This window comes from Dendrobates tinctorius, unplaced genomic scaffold (assembly GCF_039654945.1).
Source record: "Dendrobates tinctorius isolate UK_male_01 unplaced genomic scaffold, ASM3965494v1 ptg000208l, whole genome shotgun sequence".
Lineage (NCBI taxonomy): Eukaryota > Metazoa > Chordata > Amphibia > Anura > Dendrobatidae > Dendrobates > Dendrobates tinctorius.
This window is the reverse complement of record NW_027361875.1, coordinates 5,175,547-5,195,865: the sequence shown is the minus strand read 5'-3', so window position 1 is coordinate 5,195,865 and position 20,319 is coordinate 5,175,547. Positions and strand designations below refer to the sequence as shown.

General features: G+C 44.6%; 2 long non-coding RNA genes across 2 annotated transcripts in view; one reads left to right on the top strand and one right to left on the bottom strand.

Moving 5' to 3' along the window:
• LOC141058034 (uncharacterized) overlaps positions 1-14,860 on the top strand; it is a 192,788-nt gene extending 177,928 nt beyond the window's left edge. Inside the window, exon 3 of the long non-coding RNA XR_012222080.1 lies at positions 10,790-14,860. This is a non-coding gene — a long non-coding RNA (uncharacterized lncRNA). The remainder of the gene's footprint in view (positions 1-10,789) is intronic.
• Positions 14,861-15,337: 477 nt separating this feature from the next.
• LOC141058033 (uncharacterized) overlaps positions 15,338-20,319 on the bottom strand; it is a 130,981-nt gene continuing 125,999 nt past the window's right edge. The window contains exon 3 of the long non-coding RNA XR_012222079.1: positions 15,338-16,146. This is a non-coding gene — a long non-coding RNA (uncharacterized lncRNA). The remainder of the gene's footprint in view (positions 16,147-20,319) is intronic.

The window sequence follows — 20,319 nt, the reverse complement described above, 5'->3', positions numbered from 1 at the left end:
TTAGAGTGATCAATGAGTGGAACAAGCTGCCACGAGAAGTGGTGAGTTCTCCTTCAATGGAAGTCTTCAAACAGAGGCTGGACAGACATCTGACTGGGATGATTTAGCGAATCCTGCTTTGAGCAGGGGGTTGGACCAGATGGCCCAGGAGGTCCCTTCCAACTCTACGATTCTATGATTCTATGATTCTATGAATATCACACCGCTATGTCACAGGCTCAATGTCGCAGGTGTGAAAAATGTCACTATAGGACAGGGGAGATGTAGAATTTCTGAACACACTGGTGGACACTGTTGGATTGTGTGAGGCCCAGTTAATATCACACCGCTATGTCACAGGCTCAATGTCGCAGGTGTGAAAAATGTCACTATAGGACAGGGGAGATGTAGAATTTCTGAACACACTTGTGGACACTGTTGTGTGAGGCCCAGTTAATATCACACCGCTATGTCACAGGCTCAATGTCGCAGGTGTGAAAAATGTCACTATAGGACAGGGGAGATGTAGAATTTCTGAACACACTTGTGGACACTGTTGTGTGAGGCCCAGTTAATATCACACCGCTATGTCACAGGCTCAATGTCGCAGGTGTGAAAAATGTCACTATAGGACAGGGGAGATGTAGAATTTCTGAACACACTTGTGGACACTGTTGTGTGAGGCCCAGTTAATATCACACCGCTATGTCATAGGCGCAATGTCGCAGGTGTGAAAAATGTCACTATAGGACATGGGAGATGTAGAATTTCTGAACACACTTGTGGACACTGTTGGATTGTGTGAGGCCCAGTGAATATCACACTGCTATGTCACAGGCTCAATGTCGCAGGTGTGAAAAATGTCACTATAAGGACAGGGGAGATGTAGATTTTCTGAACACACTTGTGGACACTGTTGGATTGTGTGAGGCCCAGTGAATATCACACCGCTATGTCACAGGCAGAAATTGGCTAGTGTATGACAAACTACAAGGTGTATATAGAATTGGGCAGAATAGGAATCTCCCTAGAGTGTAGGTCTGTAAGAACGGAACATGTCCTCGACTTATTCTTACAGAGTGACACACAGATAGCTTCGCTGTGGCCGTGATAACAGCCGTTACACGGTACTGAGAGAGGAGCGTTTACGTACACCGCTGTCCGGTGTCCGTAAAATTGTCAAGCTCCGTGTTTTTTAAGTATACGGACTGACACACGCTGTCACTCTATATTTTTGAATGTGATCAAACAGCAAATATACTTAACTGTTTGAAAAGCAGACAAAACTAGAAGGTGTAGGTCTGTAAGAACGGAACATGTCCTCGACTTATTCTTACAGAGTGACACACAGATAGCTTCGCTGTGGTCGTGATAACAGCCGTTACACGGTACTGAGAGAGGAGCGTGCACGTACACCGCTGTCCCGTGTCCGTAAAATTGTCAAGCTCCATGTTTTTTAAGTATACGGACTGACACACGCTGTCTCTCTATAGTTTTGAATGTGATCAAACAGCAAATATACTTAACTGTTTGAAAAGCAGACAAAACTAGAAGGTGTAGGTCTGTAAGAACGGAACATGTCCTCGACTTATTCTTACAGAGTGACACACAGATAGCTTCAATGTGGCCGTGATAACAGCCGTTACACGGTACTGTGTGAGGAGCGTACACCGCTGTATGGTGTGAAAAAATGCACGCTCAGTACCTCACCAGGACAAAAAAAAAATTTGGATTGCTTTTAAAAAAGCAGTTTGCAGAGCAGTGGGAAAACAGCAATGCAGCTATCAGGAAGCCTTATAAGGCAGCCTAACAACCAACACCGCTGATCCAGCAAAATATAGCCTCCACTTGCACTGCACACACAGTGACTGGTGTGTTGTACAGGCAAAATCGCTAGCAGTAGAAGCAGTTTTTGGTGTCTTCTTCCCTTCCTAACGCTCTCCCTACAGAATCAGCAGCAGCAGCAGCTTTCCCTATTCTGAGATCAGCATGAGTAACATGGCGGTTGGCGTGCACGCCCTTTTATACCCCCTGTGACGTCCCCCAAAGCAAGCCAATCACTTGCATGCCCTTCTCAAAGATGGTGGTGACCCCTGCCTATGTCATCACGTTGCCCACAGTGTCCGTGGATCCTGATTGGCTGAAAAAGGGCGGAAAACAAACGCGACTTTGGCGCTAAAGTCACCGAGCTCGTGGCCGACCTCACCCTAGGGTCGGGTTTCGTTTCATGAAACCTGACTTTACTAAAAGTCGGCGACTTTTGAAATTTTTCGACCTGTTTCGCTCAACTCTGCTCAGCATATTTTTTAGGGTTCCATTAAAGCGTTCACATAGTCCGTTGGTCTGCGGGTGGTATGGGGTGGTGCGAATGGCTCGAACACCACAAGTATGCCATAGGGACTGGACTAGATCTGACATAAACTGAATGCCTTGATCCGACAATATTTCACTAGGAAACCCTACCCGGGTAAAGATGGTAACAAGGGCCTCGGCTACCTTTACTGCTGTAATATTGGACAGGGCCACAGCTTCAGGATACCTAGTGGCATAGTCCACCACGGTCAGGATATATTTTTTCCCCGACCTGCTGGGGTGGGCCAGAGGACCTATGATGTCGACGGCTACACGTTGAAATGGTTCCTCAATTATGGGCAGGGATTGCAGGGGTACCTTATGTCAAGCTCCTGGATGCCGCATTCGCTGGCACACATCGCAGGTGCGGCAATAATGGGCTACCGACTGCGAGACGCCCGGCCAGTAAAAATTTTGGGTGAGTCTCTTTTCAGTCCTTTTTCTCCCTTGATGCCCAGCCAAGGGGATGTCATGGGCCATTTGAAGCAGCTGTGCCCTGTACTTCTGAGGGACGAGTTGCCTGGTCATTGCGTCAGGGTTGCCCTGGTCACTGCCCTTTGTTACACGATAATACAGTCCGTTTTCTCGAGTGAAGCCATCCCCATTATCTCCCATGTGCCCAGTTTCTGCCTTTTGCCTAAGGGCTGCTAAGGTAGTGTCACCCTCTATTTCTCTCCTAAACTCCTCTCTATCCCAAGACTCTCCCAATGTAGTAGCAGCAAAAGTATTGCTTACCGACTCTGATGCGGTTCGTGGTGGTTGCTCCCCGGTGGGGTCCGGATGACGTAGTGCTTGAAGGGCCTGTAGTCAGGTGACTGCTCCCACAAATTGGCACTGTAACTCCCCAATGTCGTTCCCAAGGAGGATATCTGCAGGAAGTCCTCCCATAACTCTAATCCAACACAGTTTTTCTCCACAACCATAATCCAAACGCACAGAAGCTGGCTGTATATATTTGCGGGTACCCCCCGCCAGGACAATGGGAATTCCCGGACCCTGGTAAATTGCCTTGGGTCAAACCACACGGGGGTCAGCGATAGTCAAGAATGCCCCCGTGTCTCTAAATCCTGACACTTTGTATCCATCAATAAAGACATCCTGCAGGTGGCGTTGCCGTTGCCCTGAGTAGCTAAAGGACAGAGGCCGGAGTCCGTACGCTCCAGGAGGGGTATCTATGGTACCGTGGTCAGTGGTCCACTCTGGTGGGGGTGGTGGTAGCACTTCCTCAGGTGTGGTGGAGTGTACAAGATGCACTGGACGAGGTGGGGCTGCGTGGGGCTCCCTCCGAATCCTGGAGGGACAGCCAGACTGCAAATGTCCAGGTTGCCCACACCCATAACACCTCCTCTCTGTGATACCCCCAGGTCATGGTCGGAACTGTTGGGGCCTAGGATTGTGAGGCGTGATTGTCATCGGCTTGCGACTAGGTGGAAGGGCAGATATAATTGGAGGGGGACGGGGCGCTGGAGCAGGCCATGGTTCATTGTCCAGAAGCCTCCTCCATTGCTGCCGGATAGTAAGGGCTTCATCGGCCAGGGCTGCAGCTCTATCCATGGTACACGGCGTGCGCTCCCGAACCCATTCCCGTACCTCTGCAGGGCACTTGGCAAGAAATTGTTCTATAAGGAACGCCTGTATAACATCTTCCACAGTAAAGGCGTTTTTTGCTTCCAGCCATCTCCGACATGCCTCGGACATCTTATGTGCATACATCCTAAACGATCCCCCCATGATGCTTGGGAGGTCTCGGAACTTGGCCCTATTTGAGTCTGGGGTGATAGCATGGTAAACCAGGATAGTCCGCTTTACAATGTTATAATCCCGGTTCCGCAGTGCATCAATGGTTCGGTAAGCCTCCGCCATGCTTCCGTTCAGGAGCCCCACTAACAAACGCATCCAGCTAGAGTGGGGCACCTCCATCACAGCACACTGCTGCTCAAAGTCTTTGAAGAACCCCTCCACATCTCCAGAAGCCTCATCAAATGGCTTAAACTCTGTCCGGGTGATCCGTACAGGCTCCCGGATTGTTGGGGTTACACTCCACATTGCGTTACTCCCTTTTTCAAGCTCCATTGCCTCCTGTCTCCGCTGTGCCCGGCGGGCAGCCTCCTCCTTGTACTCCTGAGAGACTCCGGGGCCCAGAACCGCCATCTCTTCTTCGTACCACACCAACCACTGGCTTTTCTGGAAGGGGATCCCTGTCTCCAGTGCTCGTCCTTCAGACATCTGGGAGGAGGTGGCCGGGCTAGCGCCCACCAGTAGATCGATTAAGGCCTCTTTAGTCAGTCCCTGGTAGTTCAGGCCCAGGTCTCTGGCTCTCTCCTGTAAACTGCATACAGTCAAATTTCTGTACTCACTCTGTGGGTGGTTCTCCATTGGGTTACGCTCTGTTGATCCCACTGCTGCCACCAGTTGTCACGGGGTCCTTCTCTGGTATCACACAATCAACAGAGCAAGCAAAGAGTGAACAATTCCAAGACCTTTATTCAGGCAAAAATACGAAAAGGTCCATATTCAGTCCACCACACAAAGGATAAGATAGTCCAGAATAAGAATGCAGTCCAGTAACAGGATAAAATGGCCAGGGAAGCGAGATTCCAAAACTCTAGCACCAGAGGATAACATGGGTCCTTCTCTCTCTAAAGTGCTGTCTGTGTACGATCCTGTCCAGGCCGGAGCTGACTTGTCCAGCTGCTGTTCTTCCCCCCACCCCCTTCCTTGTCCAGGGGTAGTCAAACCAGTTGGGGCAGTTTCCAGGCCCCCCAGAGGAGAACAAAGGGCCTTAGGGATTAATGCACTACAGGGGGTCATCAAGAGACAGATACAGTGAGGCTGTAGACTTACAATGTAATAAGAAAAACACTATGAAAATAACTGGAATTGTTAAAAATAGGAATATACAAAAAATGATATCCACATAACATATCACACCATCACACTGTCAATGAGACTTCTGCACCTCTCGACAGGTATTTTGGCTCACTCCTCATGAGCAAACTGCTCCAGTTGTCTCGTGTTTCCAGGTTGCCTTTTCCAGACGGCATGTTTTAGCTCTTTACAAAGATGCTTAATAGGATTTAGATCAGGGCTCATAGTAAGCCACTTCAGAATAGTCCAGTGTTTTCCTCTTAGCCGTTTTTGGGTGTTTTTAGCTATGTGTTTTGGATCATTATCCTGTTGCAAGACCATGACCTGTGACTGAGACCAAGCTTTCTAACACTGGGCAGCATATTTCACTCTAGAATCCATTGATAGTCTTGAGATTTCATTGTACCCTGCACAGATTCTAGACACCCTGTGCCAGATGCAGCAAAGCAGCTCCATAACATAACAGAGCCTCCTCCATGTTTCACAGTAGGGACAGTGTTTTTTTCTTGATACGCTTCATTTTTCCATCTGTGAACATAGAACTGATGCTCCTTGCCAAAAAGTTCCATTTTTGTCTCATCTGTCCATAGGACATTCTCCCAGAAGCTTTGTGACTTGTCAACATGTAGTTTGGCAAATTCCAGTCTGGCCTTTTTTATGATTTTTTACAACAATGGTGTCCTCCTTGATCGTCTACCATGAAGTCCACTTTGGCTCATACAACGACGGATGGTGCGATCTGACACTGATGTTCCTTGAGCTTGAAGTTCACCTTTAATCTGTTTAGAAGTTTTTCTGGGCTCTTTGGTTACCATTTATTACCATTACCATTTTGTTACCATTCATATTATCCATCTCTTTGATTTGTCATCAATTTTCCTCCTGCGGCCACATCCAGGGAGGTTTTCTACAGTCCCATGGAGCTTAAATTTCTGAATAATATGTGCAACTGTAGTCACACAAAAAAAGTGGTTTGGTACCATGTTAGCCAGTAGAAAAAATAAATAAAATGCTCTCAGTGAGAGAAACAAAATAGAAATCTTGTGGGTATGATACCTTTTAATGGCTAACAAATAATAGTAAATGATGTTACAAAGCAAGCTTTCGGGACTGCTTACATCCCTTCATCAGGCTGACGTAAGCAGTCCCGAAAGCTTGCTTTGTAACATCATTTACTATTATTTGTTAGCCATTAAAAGGTATCATACTCACAAGATTCCTATTTTGTTTCTCTCACTGAGATCATTTTATATACTGTAGTCACAGGAACATCAAGTTACTTGGAGATGGTCTTATAACTTTTACCTTTAACATGTTTGGTCTTATAACTTTTACCTTTAACTAGTGATGGGCGAGTCCTAAATTACTCGGAATCGCTTGACTCTACTCGTTGCGAGTCTAGCGAGTCCAATGTTAATGAATGGGGAAGCGAGTTTTAGCGAGTAATGTGCGATTTACAAATCGCAGATGTGTCTCAGAAAGCGCTTGCATTGGCGATTTGTAAACCCCACTCGCAACAGTTTGTTGCTGCTGTGTCCGAGTCCAAACTCGCATTTGTTTGTCTTATTTAGCGCCGATGAGGGGAGGGAAGCGATTTTCTCTAGCACACACCATGCTTTGAGCAAACAGGAAATAATCCGAGTCGAGTTGACATACGCACACACACACAGAGCAATACAGAGCAATCATGGCCCGTGTCACTGTCAACACGCTGCAGTTGATTGATCTGGTGGAGGCTCGGCCCCTGCTTTGGCTCCCCACTGACCCTGCCTATGGGCATAACATCTAGCGGACTACAGCCTGGAGGGAGATCGCTCAAGCGATGTTCCCTGCACTGCTACGGCCACGACCTCGTCCCTTTGCAACCTCTTTTTTGGTAAATTGTGGTTTTTGTGACATTGTTGACAAATGCACAGTCACCGAGATGGAGTTAGGTGGTGCTGTGGGCGTCACTTGCTGGCGGGGTAAGTGTGTGTGCTGACACCTAGCAGTGAAGCAGCACACTAGTCCCTGCACTGTGCACTGCACTGTAAGGCTTGATCCTCCCTGCCTGCCTGCCTACAGTCTACACAGTACTCCTCTGTCCTCCTGGTAGCTCTCAGAAGAGCTGTTTGGGTTTAATATAAGGAATCTTGAAGTTTCCCTACACTAACTGACAATCCCTATGATCTGCTCAAGCATCTACCTCACCCTGCTCAATCTCAGATCTCTCAGGAATGTAGAGGAAATGGCGGTGGAAAAGGCTTATATACAGCCTCGCCTCTCATACTTGACATAGGCATCACGATGGACAGAAGCCAATCATAGTCCTGCCACAACCAACATTACTGAATATGATTGGCTAACATGCTTGTCCATCTAAAAAAGTTTTCTGACCTAACACGCTAGGCTGTCTCGGAAGCTTTGTAGGAACATAACAGATTCTATATTTGCGAGTCCCGAATCCAGTATACAGGACTCGGGATTCGTAGACTCGCTCAGACTCGCTCACAATCGCTGTGTGTTGACATAGGCTGTCTTGGAAACTTGTAGGAACATAACAGATTCTGTATAAGCGAGTCCCGAATCCAGTATACAGGACTCGGAATCGTAGACTCGCTCAGACTCGCTGTTGACAGCGATGTGATATAGCGAGTCTAGCGAGTGAGAAAAAAAAACTCTGACAAAACTAGGATTGCCATTGACTTGCATTGGACTCGTTACTGTGCGAGTAATCACTGGGAGACTCGCCGAGTAACGAGTCCAGCGAGTCCCTTACTATTCGCCGAGTAACGAGTCCTAGCGAGTAGACTCGCCCATCCCTACCTTTAACATGTTTGTCTATAATTTTCTTTCTAATCTAATGAGGGAACTCTTTCCTTTGCTTCCTCTTGTCCATGTTGAGTGTGATACACACGATGTCACCAAACAGCACAGTGAGTATCTGTAGCCCTCTATTACAGGCCCACTCACTGATTCCAAGCTTGTAGACAAATGTGATGCTAATTAGTGGACACACCTTGATTGAACATGTCCCTTTAGTCACATTATTTTCAGGGGTACCATCATTTCTGTCCAGGCCTATTCAGATTCAAGTTATTTCTGTGACCATTGTGGGTTTTTCTGTCATTGAAACGAGGGGTACCAACAATTTTGACCACGTGTGTATGTATAACCTGTGAAGTGGAACGGAGTGTTGACCTCCACTCTGCTGCTGGGGCAATGGCAGCTATCTACAAACTTTCACTTCTGTCTTGCTCTGCCTTTGTACTGTAGGAGAAGTGTCGCACATTCACCAGTTGATCATTTCCCTACAACGCTAATGTCTGCTCTGTTCCTGCAATCCTGTAGTTCGGATGGTGTTCTCGCAGATGCATGGCATTGTGAGGAAGTGTCCCTGTCATCTGACTGCTCTTAGTTGATGTCTCATTTATATCTTTGGACTTGCTCACACTAGCATATTAATTGGATAGGTGCTATCAGATGTTTTATCTTGGCATGACAGTAAAAATCGCAGCATGTTGCGATTTAGATCCACTATTCGGATAATCGGATGATACGCACCCATACAAGTCTATGACTGCGTGTACATTATCGGATATTATCTGATTGTTTTGAAAGATATATTTTTATCTATCTAAACACCTCAATTTTTTTTATAGGAAAAGTGTACTGGGACACACAGATATATTTCTAATTAACCTTCACACATCAGTTTTTTGCCATAAGTCACAATCTGTTGGCTAGCGGATGCAGCGAAAAAAATGGATCCGTCGCCTCATTTTTTCTATCGTTTCTTCCGTTTTTCGACGTATACGTTTTTTTAAAGCGCTGTACAGTGAAATCACACTGACATGTTAGAATCGAAATAATAGATATATACACATAGAATACATATAAATATGTATATATATGTCATTGAGACACATATGTATATATATTTATAGTTCAGAGAGTTCTACATAGCATAATAGCCACTAAATCAATTGCCGGCTTCTGTAAAATCATTCCCAAACCTGACATCATATGACACTTGGTTTACATAGAGTGAACCATGTAATATCAAAACAATTTATATATGTCAGTGTTTAATCAATTTTAGAAGTTTGTGTTAGGAAAAATTTAGAACCCTAGGGGTTAAATTTGAGGCTACAATTGCGGAAAAAAATTGCGTGGGCTCTCACGCAATTTTCTCCGCCAGAGAGGGAAAGCCAGTGAGTGAGGGCAGATATTAATAGCCTAGAGAGGGACCATTGTTTTTGCCCCCTGGCTAAAAAAATCTGCCTCCAGCCACCCCAGAAAAGACACACCTGTAAGATGTGCCGTTGACAGTTAGGAACCAGTTCAGGCTGGAAAGAAAGGAACTGTTAGGAACCAGTTAAGACTAGAAAGAACAAGATCCGCAGTATTCGGAACAAGAGCAGAACAGAACCGCAAGGTGCAGAGCGAAGAGCAGAGCAGAACCACAAGGAGTAGAGCGAAGAGCAGAGCAGAACCAGAAAGTGCAGAGCGAAGAGCAGAGCAGTGCCACACGGTGCAGAGCGAAGAGCAGAGCAGAACTGCAAGGTGCAGAGCAAAGCGCAGAAGGAGTATACACAAGACTACACAATCCATCTAAAAAAACAGGTCCCCCCCTTGTTTTTGTGCTGAGACCGCTATGAATGTAGATGTTTCCTATACCGGCCTATTGTTCATTTAGTGACCTATGCGCACGTGCCTAGTCTGACGGCCTGCTCTGACTTCCACTGCGTGTCACAGAGCGTGGCCTTGGGAAGTCCCTTTTGCCTATTGGGGCGGGACTGGCTGCGCGAGCTATCCACAGGTCCTATTCCACGTCCAGTATTTACCGGATGTAATTTCTAATGGCAGGTCCTGCACATAACTCCGGTCACATGACCATTCATATGGGCCCACGGTAACTATAAATGACTTGGGAACACCATTACCTGATAGAACGCCCCTGGAAGAAGCAACTTATGCGAAACAGCGCTGTCGGGCTGCGGTGGGGGAGAAGCTTTACCAGCATTTAGCCTTTACATCAGCTCATTTTTTCCAGCGGCCAGCTACAGGTAAAATCCTAATCCTAAAATTGCTTTGCACTTTATTATTCTTGATATGTTCCTTGCTGCGCCCTGGGGTCTTTTGGATATATTTTTCTGAGGTGCAGTTCCTCTCCTTGGCCATCTATCCTTTCCATATTGAATAGGCAACTTTCTCCTTAGTGCCTATAGCGCCTTTTTGGCAAGTTTAGCATCTCTTTGCAACTGCTATTGAAATATAGGCCTCAATATATTACTTTTCCTTTGGAGGGATTTATTTGATCTCTGGAGGTACATCATTTTGAACCAAGTCAAATTTTCGATTATCCTATGTAGTTTGCACTTTATGAAGACGCAATAATGTTTTCTGGCTGGTTATCCTAATCCCCCATGTTGGAGACCAATTAGTCCTGTCTTTTTAATATAGTTATGTTAATTTTAATTGATAACTAATAAAAATTGTATTTTTACATTTATTATTGTCTTCACTTCTTGAGTCTTCATGGTACCTCCCATGACGATTTTTGTTGAGATATGTCTATTGAAGTGATTATTGCCTTTTTTTGATCTAGGATCATGGGTATAACAAGGCTACACAAGCTGAGTAGGGAAGGAATCAGACAAGGACATGGACAGGTTCAAGAAACGGACTTAGTATAGACAAGGACAGAAACGAGAACAAGCTGAAGACACGGGATTCAGGCCTGAGTATGCAGCCCTCAGGGAGGCAGAAAACAAGACAATGAGCTCAGAAACGGGTCTGGGTATGATGCCCCCAGAGAGGCGGAAAACAGGACAGGACTTGGCAACTCAGCAGCAAAGTATAGACTGACAGAGTTGATTGCTCAGGCATCCCCCTATGGGTGGAGATGCCTTAAGCATCCTATGCCTCTTGGCAATAAGTTGTGGCCAAATTATGGGCGTGCACACTGTCTCTATAAAACTCAGGAAGTGCCCCCCCTAAGCATACAGCCAGGAAGTGTGCAGCAAGCAAGGATATGAGGCCGACAGCATGGAGCAAGCAGAGGACACAACTCACAGCATGGCCCGGAGTGGTGAGTAAGATGGGAGATGGGAAGCCATGCAGAGATGCCGGCAGAGATGTTACAATTTGCCATCTTCCCTCTAAGCTCCAGGGCCTATGTGTGACTGCAACTATTGCACCCACTATAGTTACACTCCTGTGTATAACAATGTGCATGTTATATAGGGGAGAGACATGATATGGAGGGGGCTAACACATGTTTGCTGCATTTAAATATTACATACTAGTTTATTAACAATTCTGAAATGCAATTTTAACATTTTATGGTGCTTTTTCTCTTTGCCTCTGGTGTTTTTTTCTCTTTTTAATCTCAGCATGATCACAATTTTTACAAGTCCACTCCCACTCCCCCAAATAAATTTTTTACAGGACACCATGTAAGCAAATGCCAACCTTGACATTAGGAATTCATGTTTGTGGTATTGCTTTAATTCCTATTTTGCATCTGCTTTCTCTCAGAAAGGAAATGTAACATCAACTATTCTTCACTGTCCAATTAAGGGACTAGAAGAATCCAGGATAACTATAAAAAGAAATATAGTGAGGAAACACTTAGCTGACCTAAATGAATTCAAGTCTCCAGGTCCAGATGAATTACACCCCAGAGTACTGAAGGAGATAGCAGAAGAAATTTTTGAACCGCTCTCCATAATCTTTGAAAATTCGCGGAGAACAGGAGAAGTCCCAGAAGACTGGAGAAGAGCAAATGTTGTTCCTATGTTCAAAAAGGGGAAGAAGGTGGACACAGGCAACTATAGACCGGTGAGTCTGACATCTATACCAGGAAAGATCTTTGAACAAATTATTAAACAACATGTATGTCAGTACCTGGATAAGAATGAAGTGATTAAACAGAGTCAACATGGGTTTGTAACTAATAAGGCATGTCAGACTAACTTAATTTCCTTCTATGACAGAATCACTGATTGGGTGGATCAGGGAAATGCTGTAGATATAGTATATCTTGACTTCAGCAAAGCATTTGACAAAGTATCTCACACAATCCTTATTGAAAAAATGACTAAGTATGGAATGAACAAGGCAACTGTTAGGTGGATTCATAACTGGCTTAGTGATCAGACCCAAAGAGTGGTCGTAAATGGCTGCAAATCCAGTTGGAAGAATGTCTCAAGTGGGGTACCACAGGGCTCTGTCCTGGGCCCTGTATTTTTCAACATCTTTAGCAACAATTTAGATGAAGGAATTGAGGGTAAACTGATTAAATTTGCTGATGACACAAAGCTAGGAGGGATAGCTAATACAAGAGATGAGAGAGAAGATTCAAAAAGATATAAATAAACTGGAGCAGTGGGCAGCAACTAACAGAATGGTTTTTAACAGGGAAAACTGCAAAGTACTACATCTGGGCAATAAAAAAGAAAAAAGCATATACAGAATGGGAGGAATAGGGCTAAGCAACAGCACATGTGAAAAAGACTTGGGTATACTAATAGATGACAGACTGAATATGAGTCAACAGTGTGATGCAGCAGCAAAAAAGGCAAATGCAATTCTAGGATGTATTAACAGAAGCATACAGTGTAGATCACGTGAAGTCATTATTGCCCTCTACTCCTCGTTGGTCAGACCTTATCTGGAATACTGTGTCCAGTTTTGGCCGCCGCATTTTAAAAAAGACATCAACAAACTGGAGCAAGTTCAGAAAAGAGCGACCAGAATGGTGACCGGTCTGCAAACCCTGTCTTATGAGGAAAGGTTGCAGGATTTGGGAATGTTTAGCCTGCAAAAGAGAAGACTGAGAAGAGACATAATAACTGTCTACAAATATCTAAAGGGCTGTCACATTGCAGAAGGATCATCTTTATTCTCATTTGCACAAAGAAAAACTAGAAGCAATGGGATGAAACTGAATGGGAGGAGACACAGATTAGATATTAGAAAAAACTTTTTGACAGTTAGAGTGATCAATGAGTGGAACAGGCTGCCACGAGAGGTGTGAGTCCTCCTTCAATAGAAGTCTTCAAACAGAGGCTGGACAGATATCTGTCTGGGATGATTTAGCGAATCCTGCTTTGAGCAGGGGGTTGGATCAGATGGCCCAGGAGGTCCCTTCCAACTCTATGATTCTATGATTTTATGATTCTATAAAGTCAATTATGCTCATCCTGTTACAGAAAAAATCCACTGAGGCAATTGAATTAGGTAATTTTAGGGGGTCAAATCATTGGACACATCTGTTTGAGATAAATAAAATTTGATAACCTGAATATTTTGAATATTTTTCATAACTGGCACAATGGGACATGACTTAACTGTTCGGAATGCCCCTTTAAATATATGTGGTGTTAAGGCATTAATGAACCATAACAGAATAAAATGAGGGGTTATGCCCATTGCAAAGCCAAAATCTGCAAGAACATGTTTTTGTGCAGCTGTATTACAAAAAACCTGTCATTAAATTCATGTTACCTGAATCATGGGCAGCATGAATCAGAGCCTGGCTATGTGATTCCAGCCTGGTATGTTTCACTCTGAAACGTGTTTCAGAAAAAAAGCTGCTCGGCTTCTCCCTCCTCCCCTCCAGTTGATTGACATGTCTCTCCTTCTGTACAAACATAGAGAAACCTGTCAATCAACTGAAGAGGGGCGTGCAGAAGCCGGCCATGGTGTCGGGCTTCTCCCTAAACTATGATTTTCCTTTTATCTGAAACTCCCCAGCATATGATAGTAAAATATATTTTGCTGCTATTGTGTAGCTAATGTCTGATTTTTGTTGCCTGTGGTTTGGGAAGCATGAATCTGAGAGGTTACTTTTAATTAAAAGGCTCACCTTAGGTACATTATGGGCTGATAGCAGGGTATAGGTCTTTAATAATGGACCCTCTCTATCATAACTAATCACATGCCTATAAATAATCAAACAGAGCAAAATCAAGTCTGTATATCGCAACCAATCTTTCTAAAAGTTTCAGAGAAAGTTTAGCAAAATATTCACCAGCTGTTCTTGTGTCTGTCTTGGATTCATTAAACTGTTTGATTTCTGGGTATTTCAGTGAGGAAGGGGCACCTAGTGCCTTCAGAATATAGTCTGAATCCTTCTTTACTGTCTCCAGTTTGTCCAGAAAGTCATAATTGATATTACAGGGGTCACATAGATAATGCATTGGCCTCCAATGTACATCCATTCGCTTTGGTTTCTGAGTTAGTAAATATTGAACAAACTCATTAAATTTCACATTTTCTGTAGAATTCTTATCCTTTCTGAACATTGCTTTTATTATACGAGGGACTTGTATTCCTTGATAACCAACACCATGGAGTAATTTATCTCTGTAGGCAGAAACAAGCCTTTGGAATGGATCTCGGGTGAACATCACTTTAATATACACTCACTGGCCACTTTATTAGGTACACCTGTCCAACTGTGTGTTAAGACTTAATTTCTAATCTGCCAATCACATGGCGGCAACTCAGTGCATTTAGGCATGTAGACATGGTCAAGACAATCTCCTGCAGTTCAAACCGAGCATCAGTATGGGGAAGAAAGGTGATTTGAGTGCCTTTGAACGTGGCATGATTGTTGGTGCCAGAAGGGCTGGTCTGAGTATTTCAGAAACTGCTGATCTACTGGGATTTTCACGCACAACCATCTCTAGGGTTTACAGAGAATGGTCCGAAAAAGAAAAAAAATCCAGTGAGCGGCAGTTCTGTGGCCGGAAATGCCTTGTTGATGCCAGAGGTCAGAGGAGAATGGGCAGACTGGTTCGAGCTGATAGAAAGGCAACAGTGACTCAAATTGCCACCCGTTACAACCAAGGTAGGCAGAAGAGCATCTCTGAACGCACAGTGCGTCGAACTTTGAGGCAGATGGGCTACAGCAGCAGAAGACCACACCGGGTACCACTCCTCTCAGCTAAGAACAGGAAACTGAGGCTACAATTTGCACAAGCTCATCGAAATTGGACAGTAGAAGATTGGAAAAACGTTGCCTGGTCTGATGAGTCTCGATTTCTGCTGCGACATTCGGATGGTAGGGTCAGAATTTGGCGTAAACAACATGAAAGCATGGATCCATCCTGCCTTGTATCAACGGTTCAGGCTGGTGGTGGTGGTGTCATGGTGTGGGGAATTTTTTCTTGGCACTCTTTGGGCCCCTTGGTACCAATTGAGCATCGTTGCAACGCCACAGCCTACCTGAGTATTGTTGCTGACCATGTCCATCCCTTTATGACCACAATGTACCCAACATCTGATGGCTACTTTCAGCAGGATAATGCGCCATGTCATAAAGCTCGAATCATCTCAGATTGGTTTCTTGAACATGACAATGAGTTCACTGTACTCAAATGGCCTCCTCAGTCACCAGATCTCAATCCAATAGAGCATCTTTGGGATGTGGTGGAACGGGAGATTCGCATCAGGGATGTGCAGCCGACAAATCTGCGCCAACTGTGTGATGCCATCATGTCAATATGGTCCAAAATCTCTGAGGAATGCTTCCAGCACCTTGTTGAATCTCTGCCACGAAGAATTGAGGCAGTTCTGAAGGCAAAAGGGGGTCCAACCCGTTACTAGCATGGTGTACCTAATAAAGTGGCCAGTGAGTGTATGTCTCCAGCATTTTCTTCTGCTGCTCTTCAGGATAATCACTCAGTCTCTTTAAAACAGCCCTGTTGTGGATTGCATCATGCTCTAGATACTCTGCTTTTAAGTTTACATTCATTTTTAAAAGGAATATTATTCTTTTCCAATTCGAGCACCCGGCTTTGGGAACTTCACAGTACAGGAACTTGTGAGTCTCTTCCACCATCAGCTGATTGGCCACAAGAGGGTCAATTTTCCGTGAAGTGTTTTTGAGATTGTGCTGCATGCAAACTGAGTTCAATATGCTTTTCCGACTCCTTTGTATGAATAATACGTCATCTAAACAAGAAAATTAAAGATTCTATTAAACTTATTGTACAATTAGGCATACAAAATTTTACCTTTTGGTTCCAAAACCATCACCATTTCCGTCAGGGTTCAAAAGCATACAAATATCTTAGATCTGTATATAAACTGTACAGTTGTTGATTTTTATCAATCTTATACGTTTATGCAATCATGTTGTTGGGTGCTGATGGCATGAGAGAGAGCTTCATCCCTATGTAAACAATCTTGATGTCACTGTTGACTTCAGGATATAGAAGGCTAACCAACAATTGGTGCTGCCACCAGTCGTGGCCATTGCAGTGGAGTTTTAGCTGTTGTAGGGAGTTGACACCTGCTTCATCCTTGCACTTCAGAGGGCACCGTTCACTCATTTCACAGTGCTGTAAAAAGCAGCACTGCGGAGTAAGGACCCTTTAGGAGGGTGGAGGGCTAGTCTCTGCTTTTCCTGCTCGCCACATTCTCTCCTTACAATGCGCACTGACAGTGCACTTTCTTGCTGGCTCGTCACTTCTCATCAGAGACGGCTATGAAGCACACTGTCACTGTACATTGAAAGTAATATCACACAGTGGCAAGGGAGCGCATACTGAGCAGCTGATGAAACAGACGTCAATAATGACACAACCTAAGCCCCCTGATGACATCTTGTTTGAGTATCCCAGCATGCACTGGAGATTCTCAAACAAAATGTCATCAAACTGGAAGTAGGTAAAAAAATTAAAGCAGTTAGAGAGAGTAGAGAATAGCCAGTCCAAGCATTGTGATGTGATGGTCGTCCATGTTATTCAGCTGTCTGAATGCGCCCTGAGGCTAATTCACATCTAATTTTTATTTTTCACTCAGACAGCATTTGGTCTAATAAAGTAGAATGGATGTATTCACTCATCAGTATTCAGGTCTGTGGGGATCCGTGAGACATGGATGCAGATCAGGGTTTAACATTTGCTTCCATTTTGCATCACTGATTTGTTGCTTAGTGGTAAACTTGAGTAGAATCGTGATCTTCCAAAGGTTTTTTCTATTGGCTTGGAAGCAAGGACCCCTTCACACACAGAAGCAAATAGGTACAACTAGGACCACACCTGAGGAAACATCGGTGTTTCTCTTAAATTTCAGCACTCACAATGGATGGAGCCTTAGGGCTCATGCAGAAAAGCGCTTAGACCGTCCATGTGCTGTCTGATTTTTTATCAGATTGCACACTGACATTGCATTGATCAATGTTATGCAACAGGGCTGTTCAGATGAATGGGTTTTTTTCGGTGTGACTGTTAATGAGAAAAAAAATGGCAGGATGCACTACTTTCTACCGAGTCTCTGTAAAGTGAAGAAGTTCGTTGGATGCAGTGGAGAGCCGGAGACAGAGAAGGGGTTAACAGAATTTACTGTACAGGCAGTTAAGCAAGGAATACTCCACGCAGGGAGGCAAGACTAATAACAGCAACTACAGAAATTGAGCACAAACACAATGCACGAGAGAAACATATGCAAAAACAAGGTAACTTATCGCTTGCAGTTCGTGCAGGGGAAAGGCTGGAAAATTTCCCGATGGTGTCACAAATCGTGGACATAGTCTCTGGCTTTATTACAGAGGAACAAAAAGTACTGTCTCCCAATGGTGCTGATGCATCCAGTCCTGTTTGGCTTGAGTGCGCTGGAATGTAGAAACAGTCCTTTGTGTAGATTCCACAGGAATGGCGCCGAACACGAGTTGTGGGCATGCTTACAGACCGCAGCAGCGGTCGGTCCTCTGGAGTAGTCTCTAGGAACAGAGGAAGTCAGCTTACCTGTTACCACAGACAGAACTGTCCAAAAGAACAGGGTCAGACGATAACAATAGCATCAAAGTCAATCTTAGGGTCAGCACTCTGAGGGATGAGTGGCATGGAGTTGTCAGCCGGAGCAGCGGAGAGGGAGTCAACCTTCTCCGGTCACTTTCCCGCCAAGTCTGACCCGTTCCGCGCTAAGTCCTTATATTTCCAACACCCCCTGCTGTTCAACGTGAAGGTCCTTCCCTCCCCCGGCAACAGTGGTGACAGTCCCGATAGTTCTGGCCCTAACGGGCACCGGAAGCCACTGACTCTGTCTCGGCTCATCTTCTTACACCCCTCCTCTCTTTTCACTCATGATTCCACAAGCAAGGCATCCTGAGCATTGTTAGAAAGTTTTTTGCTTGTCCTAGCGGTTTGCCAGCAAATAAACTGATCTTGATTGAAACGGCTGGGAGGTTGTCCAGCCGTTGTGCGGTCGGAGAGATGTAGATTGGAAGGAATAGTGGAGTCCTCCAACAGAGGCAAAACTGAGGCTGCACCTGCTGTGACGTTTTCTTCTGGGGTATCAGGGCCCTAATCTACAGATGAATTTTCAGATGGCTGTTCGAAACTTACTTCCTTTTCATCCTCCATGGCCACGGGAGACACCTCTTTGGGAACCTCAGGGGTTTCTTCTCACACATTGTTTTTTCCTTTTGGTTTTGCTTGCTTTTATGGCCAGTGTGAACATGCTTTTACATCATGCATGTCATTCAATTCTACTCCAGTTCAGTTTTTTGTTTTTCCTTCAGCATTTTTTTATTCAGTACAAATAGGGTGTGGCCTCCTTTCTACTGAGCTGTGTAGATCACGTATTGTCCCTCTGAAGCTGGGTGTCCGTTTGGGACCCAGAGACTCTGCCACTATTCACACTAGGTACAGTCATGGCCAAAAGTATTGACACCCCTGCAATTTTGTCAGATAATATTCAGTTTCTTCCTGAAAATGATTGCAAACACAAATTCTTTGGTATTATTATCTTCACTTAATTTGTCTTAAATGAAAAAACACAAAAGAGAATGAAGCAAAAAGCAAAACATTGATCATTTCACACAAAACTCAAAAAATGGGCCGGACAAAAGTATTGGCACCCTCAGCCTAATACTTGATTGCACAACCTTTAGCCAAAATAACTGCGACCAACCGCTTCCGGTAACCATCAATGAGTTTCTTACAATGCTCTGCTGGAATTTTAGATCATTCATCTTTGGCAAACTACTCCAGGTCCCTGATATTTGAAGGGTGCCTTCTCCAAACTGCCATTTTTAGATCTCTCCACAGGTGTTCTATGGGATTCAGGTGTGGACTCATTGCTGGCCACCTTAGAAGTCTCCAGTGCTTTCTCTCAAACCATCTTCTAGTGCTTTTTGAAGTGTGTTTTGGGTTATTGTCCTGCTGGAAGACCCATGACCTCTGAGGGAGACCCAGCTTTCTCACACTGGGCTCTAAATTATGCTGCAAAATTTGTTGGTAGTCTTCTGACTTCTTAATGCCATGCACACGGTCAAGCAGTCCAGTGCCAGAGGCAGCAAAGCAACCCCAAAACATCAGGGAACCTCCGCCATGTTTGACTGTAGGGACCGTGTACTTTTCTTTGAATGCCTTTTTTTTCTCCTGTAAACTCTATGTTGATGCTTTTGCCCTAAAAGCTCTACTTTTGTCTCATCTGGCCAGAGAACATTCTTCCAAAATGTTTTAGGCTTTTTCAGGTAAGTTTTGGCAAACTCCAGCCTGGCTTTTTTATGTCTCGGGGTAAGAAGTTGAGTCTTCCTGGGTCTCCTACCATACAGTCCCTTTTCATTCAGATGCCGACGGATAGTACGGGATGACACCGTTGTACCCTCGGTCTGCAGGGCAGCTTGAACTTGTTTGGATGTTAGTGGAGGTTCTTTATCCAACATCCGCACAATCTTGCGTTGAAATCTCTTGTCAATTTTTCTTTTCCGGCCACATCTAGGGAGGTTAGGCACAGTGCCATGGGCTTTAAACTTCTTGATGACACTGCGCACGGTAGACACAGGAACATTCAGGTATTTGGAGATGGACTTGTAGCCTTGACATTGCTCATGCTTCCTCACAATTTGGTTTCTCAAGTCCTCAGACAGTTCTTTGGTCTTCTTTCTTTTCTCCATGCTCAATGTGGTACACACAAGGACACAGGACAGAGGTTGAGTCAACTTTAATCCATGTCAACTGGCTGCAAGTGTGATTTAGTTATTGCCAACACCTGTTAGGTGCCACAGGTAAGTTACAGGTGCTGTTAATTACACAAATTAGAGAAGCATCACATGATTTTTCGAACAGTGCCAATACTTTTGTCCACCCTCTTTGTTATGTTTGGTGTGGAATTATA